Consider the following 6,399-nt stretch of genomic DNA (forward strand, 5'->3'; position numbering starts at 1 on the left):
AACCTAAGGAAGAAGTATTTGGTAGTGCAGAAACTATTGAAAGCCAAATACAATCCAAGAAAAGAGTGAAAAAGGTTGAGGCAGTTGTAAGAAAAGGTTCCAGATAGGCAAAGGCCATTAAAGAAGATGTGTTAAAACAAATCGGTATAACAGAGGACGAGTTAGCAGCTCCACAACCTGAAACTCACCTATCACCGGTAGGTACTTCTTCAGAGAGTGACATGCCTGCAACTTTCAAAAGAGTTGTAAGGAAAAGAGATCCCTCACCGGCAACCACACCCTCACCTAGGAGGACAAGACAAAAACAACAAGCAGTGAGATCTCTAGTAAGAAAGGCTACACCAAAGAAGAAGAAACTGACACCCAAAAAGAAGAAGAGGAAAAACAAGGACTTGGCACCTCTTGATATACTGTTGAATGAAATTACAGAGGAAGGAAAATTGAAGAATATAGAGAAAATATATGACACTCTGACAACTGATGAAAAAGAACAAGTAGAAAACAGTGTTATATTACATATGGATATGTATAAGAAATTTTTGATGGAAGTAGTAAATGAAATTCCAGATGAACTATTTAAGAGACTGGAAGCAAGAAGACAAACAGTAATAGAACTAGACAAGAAAATAAAGATAGAGAAGCTACTTGTTGTATATCCGATGAATTCACTTGAAGAAATTGATGACTTGATTGCTCAAGCCAACTGGTTAATATTTTGTACTACACACCGGCACATTGCCTTAATGGTTGGAAGAGTTAATGAGGTGACTAAGGAGACAGAAAATGGATGGGATATATTCCTACTTGAAAAAGAAAAATAGGAAGAATACAAGAACCCCAAACCTATAAAGGTATATCAGAAAGAAAGAGACAAGGGTAAAGGTAAAGTTGGTGGACAACCTAGTATCAAGGTTAAAGACAACTTACCCCCACCTCCTTTGATTACTCCACCGGTAAAAACAACAGCTACAGAAGATCAACTGACAACTAAAAGTATGGATGTAGAAGATGGTAATCCTAATCCTGAAGTCTTATATACTGTGGATGTTGATACTTAAAATATCAACATTGTGGTAGACAAAGATATAGTTGATAAGACTGACATGGCTAGTGAGCCTCCGGTAGCAGAGCAAACTGATAACACATAGGAGAAACTGGTAGATGACAAAGAGAAAAAGGTAGAGACTCAGACTCAGACTGAGACAATGAAACAAACAAAGCAAAAGGCTCCTGAACAGGAACAACAACAGGAACAGGAATAGAAGGAAACAGTGCCACCGACAACTGGAGAAGTAGAAAAACCATTGCTTAAGGAAATGCAGACACAAACAGACCTACCAGAGGTCAATACAAGCTTGGTTACTTCCACTGGCAGTATTCAGAATCTAGGTTCATCATCAGGCTACAAATCAACTAATGTGACTGAGCTACTATTAGATTCAATTAAAAAGATAACAAACTGTAGCTCACAAGCTTATAAGGCAATAGATGATACCATACCAATTTTGAAGGTAATTGCTCCTAATTGTAATATAGACAATAAATATTCTTTAGGACAACTTGATACCTTGTGTAAATATATCACAGAAAACATTGAGAAAATAAAGGAAGAGACATTGAAGGATAAAGTAGAAATTGAAAAGCAAAAATTCTTTGATGAGCAAATAAAGAAGTGTAACAGAGATTTTGACACACTTCTACCGGAATTGTGTAATTTATTGAAAGAGTACAAAACTCTGTACAAAGACACCTATAAGACAAACTTTTTGACTGTAGATATAGATAAAAAGATGAGCAAGGTACAGGATGAAATCAATAAACTTGCAGATAATTTTGTTAACTCACCTGATACACTATTAGTTTTTGAGGAGAAGATAACAAATTTTGAAGAAGAATTACTTAAATTAGAAAGAGAAAAAGAGATAATAGTGAATAAGGCAAAACATCTAAGATTAAAACTGAGTCCAAGATTGGACTATCTAGCATCACTTTGGAAGGAAGTATCTGAGGCACTAATACAGGGACAGAAAACACCGACAGAGCATTTGCAGCATCTCACGGGTACAGTTAAGAGAACAGAGACATCAATAAGAGATAGTAAAAAGTTTATGGAGGGTATAAACTTGATTTTGGTGGATCTATTTCAAATTGTAACTACCCAGTTACAAGGTTGAAACTGCAAACTCCACTGACATCTTAACAACCTTTGTCATTGATGCCAAAGGGGGAGTAGTGGGATGATAAAATTCATCATAGGAATCATATGCTCAGGGGGAGCACACACACTTTTGGTAATATTTTTGGACTTCACATTTTTGGATAATTTTTTGATACACTTTTGAAATTTCTCATGAGTGTTGCCATCAATGCCAAAGGGGCAGATTGTTGGCATATACACACTCCAATGAGACATTGTAGTTGATTGAAGGTTTTGTCATTGATGGTAACCTTGCAATCCTATGGCTCTGGCAAAGCATTATACCAGCAAAGAATTACACCGACAAGTTAGTGCATCGGCATCAGTAGATCACACTCTACACTTTCACTCAGGACACCGACACAAAGAAAGGAAGTACACTGGCACAGAGGCCGACAAGATTTTGTAATATTATATTTTGTTTATTATTGTAAAAACTTTGTAAGTCAACTTGGCATGTTGTAAAATGACTCTTATAAATAAAAGAGATCATTGTAGACATTTTGTAAGTAAGGAAGCAAGTGAATAAAGTAATGTATGTGAATTATTAAGGCAGACCTATTATGCAAAATATAGGTTGAAGGGTTTATGTAAGAAGCAGAGTAGCAACTGGTATTGGATCAGGCATTATAGATGCTATTGTAAAGCAGTACAAGATATTGGATTTGTATAATCCACATTGTAAGTCGGTGAGACTTTCCATTGAGCAGTGAGCTCTAGGCAGTTGGCCTTCCTGCATGTGCATGCCCCTATTGTAAGTAATATTCTCTTATTGGCCAGTGAGTGAATATTGTGGGTCACAAATCCCATCGAGGTTTTTCCCACACTGGGTTTCCTCATTAAATCCTTGTGTTATGGTGTGCTTTTCATGTGGATGTTCTTAATTCTGTTTATTACATTATTTCTTGCATACCAGTACACTGTTATAATATGTTTTGCATGTTTTAAGATAAGAAATTCTAATTACCAGTTAGATACTGATTCACCCCCCCCCCCTCTCAGTATCTGTGGGATTCCTAACAGTATCAACCCACTCACTTGACTCACACTGATCCCAATCACATCGAACACAACTCTGAAAAAAACAAGCCAATGCTCGTGTCCAAATGGTCCATGTACTTGTATCTGAGTTGAGAAATGAATGCATTTTTGAAGAATCTTTAATTTTTTGACAATCCAATCTATCTCCCACTATTCCCTCCTCAACCAACCAAAAGAATCTACTCACTGCTGAATCAAGAGTACCTCCATGTGACAATGTTAAACTACACCAATCAACAATAGAACGTGCATTAGAGAAATTTGCACCTGAAATCCTCAATTGTTCCTTAACTAGAGCTCTCTTCAAACATGCACCTTCTCCATCATGCTCTCCCTTCCCATGTTCTGCCTCAAAAAAACACCAAATATGAGGTTTACACCTCTCCACATGCATTCTACTCAACCAATAAAACATATGGGCATTCTTGAATTGACCCGTATAGTTATCTGACCATATTATATGTCGGTCAATTGCAATATCTTTCTCATGCAAGAACTCAAAAAAATTCTTGAAAGAATGTTGCACATACTTGGAGGAGTGTGATCTATCATCACTCATATAAAAATGATACTCCCTAACTATCTTCCTATCCTCTTCTATACTATCAGGAGCATGTCTATATGTAATGTGAACAAAAATAGCAATCTGGACTAAATTGTAGTACTAAGACAGTACCTCATTCTGTGGTTGCAATGTATAGTTCTCTGCAAAATCAACCACCAATACAGTAGTACCAATCGGGAAAGAGTTCTTACACATCTTGAACTATTGATCCAACCACTGAGACCTATGGGTGTGCCTTGCATACTTGTAGAAAAGATTTTCCTTAAAATCCAAAATAAAATCATTAATACTCACTTCTCTTTAGACTAATTCGCATCTAGAACCTTCACCTCCACTCTTCAAATTATATTTCACTATCTCGTATCTTTTTTTCTCAACACAATTATTTCCAAACTTGTGTTCGCTGCCCTCATGAAAACATGAAACAAAATTTGACAACCCACCGCATTCTGAGCACTTCTCATTCAAACAATCATTTCTATAGAAATAGCAGCATAAAAATAGATCTTGCAAGTCTCTTGATGATCTCAGAAATAGCATTGCACCACACTCCTACAACATCTCATTAGTATGCATTGTAGAATGAATATGACATAAAAGTTCATGGTACATTGAAAACTCCACATGGTACTTGCAACAACAGGTATTCCGAATCTTAAGAGGAACACAATAAAATGGTTTCAAAGATTCAAAGGCCCTTTGTGATATTTGCAAAGTTGGATGTAATTCACAAAAAAAATTGTACAACATTGTTTGGCTTGATTCCAAGAAATGTTTGGGATGCGGTGTGCGGTCTTGGTTGCCAATTCTTAATTTTAAAATATCCTTTACATTGGGTGACACTCTAGAATTAGAGTGATAAAAATTGTTCAATCTCTTCCTTCACATTGTTAGTCAACTTTCTATCAACACATGGAATCCTCCCACCAAATACCCATGTATCTTGTTGAAGTGGATCGTCAAGTCTTTGTCTTCGTGCAAGTGCTCTATCCAAAGTTTTATGGTTTATGTTAAAATCAACACAAGTTTATCTCATTTGACGAGCCTTCCTCAATTGATGGCTTACTAAGGAGGTTGTAATCACTCTTCGAGCGGCTCTCTTAACTCTTTCTTAAGTATTCTTTCCAATAGAATTGAGAGCATCAAATAGATTTTTTGCAATAATAAATTTCTCTCCATCTTCTTATTCATATGAATCTTCAATTTGTTTAGCAATGGTCTCATCTTTATCAACTTTAGCAATTGAACAAAGAGTTGGCATTGCTCGGTCAATGTCTTATTGCTAAAATTTTGGTTGAAAATTTGTGTAGCCCACAATCGAACGGTTCTTGTTGACCTCTTGCCTTCAAGATTCGCAATAATGTTCTCATCGATTTCAAATAACCATTTTAGGGTTCTTGAAGGTCTTGGATTTGGAATTTATCTTTCATCCATGAGAGGGTCTTCATTTCTAAAGTAATTAGGTGTTACATATGGCTCACTTGGTTGAGAAATTCCACCTTCAACGTTAAAGTTTTCCACATTTTCACCTCCTATGTCAAAATTTTCCACATGTTGAGCATTTTCATTACCACTTTCAACATTTTCAAAATTTTCAATATTTTCACTTTCAAAATCTAGATTTTCATTTTCAATAACTTGTGGCACATTTTCAAATTCAATTTCCTCTTCAGTTGAAGTGACATTAGCAATATTTAACATACCTTGTCTTCTCCTCCTATGACATTCTCTATCTCTTTCTCTATACACTTCAATTTGGTCATTTGAAAGTTTTCTTTTGCATTTAGACTTCCGACGACTACTACTCCCCCTTTCCCTCCACACATATGCTCCTTCATGATTGACAATGTAAGTTTTCACTTTAAGAATCTCCCAAAAGCACAAATTTGTCTCTAGCTATTTGAAAACCCGTGCTCCTTGACAGAAAATAGAATATGCAGACTGTGGGTCATTGGAATCTACAAAATGGCCCACAAACCCTTTTTTTCTTGGTTTTTTGTACTAAAATCGAATATTTGATAAAATCTGATATCCAATTTTATCAGATATCTGATTTTAGTACAAAAATTTTCGTTGCCACCATTTATTTAGTAAACTACCACATGGCAGAAATCCAATATCCGATTAAATCAGATATCGGATTTTATTAGTCATATTTTAGAGAGAGAGAGAGAGAAGGAGAGGGAGAGAGGGAGAGAGAGAGAGAGGAGGAGGAGAGGGAGAGAGGGAGAGAGAGAGGGAGAGAGAGAGATAGAGAGAGAGAGAGGAGGAGAGAGAGAGAGAGAGAGAAGGAAGGAAGGAAGGAGAGGGAGAGAGAGAGAGGGGTCCTATGGTGTCTTGGGACACCATAGGACCCCTTAAGACACCAAATCATGTCGTTAGGGGTCTCTTTGGGTCATATTGTGTCCTAAGGGGACATATTGTAGCCTATGACCCCTTAGGACACCATATAACCCCTAACGATATGATTTGGTGTCTTAAGGGATCCTATGGTGTTGTTAGGGGTCATATGGTGTCCATAATGGTGTCATAATGGGTCGTATGGTATCCCAAGACACCATATGACCCCTATGGACAACATAGGACCCCTTAAGAC

Source organism: Cryptomeria japonica, chromosome 4, assembly GCF_030272615.1.
Source record: "Cryptomeria japonica chromosome 4, Sugi_1.0, whole genome shotgun sequence".
In the NCBI taxonomy this organism is placed as follows: Eukaryota; Viridiplantae; Streptophyta; class Pinopsida; order Cupressales; family Cupressaceae; genus Cryptomeria; species Cryptomeria japonica.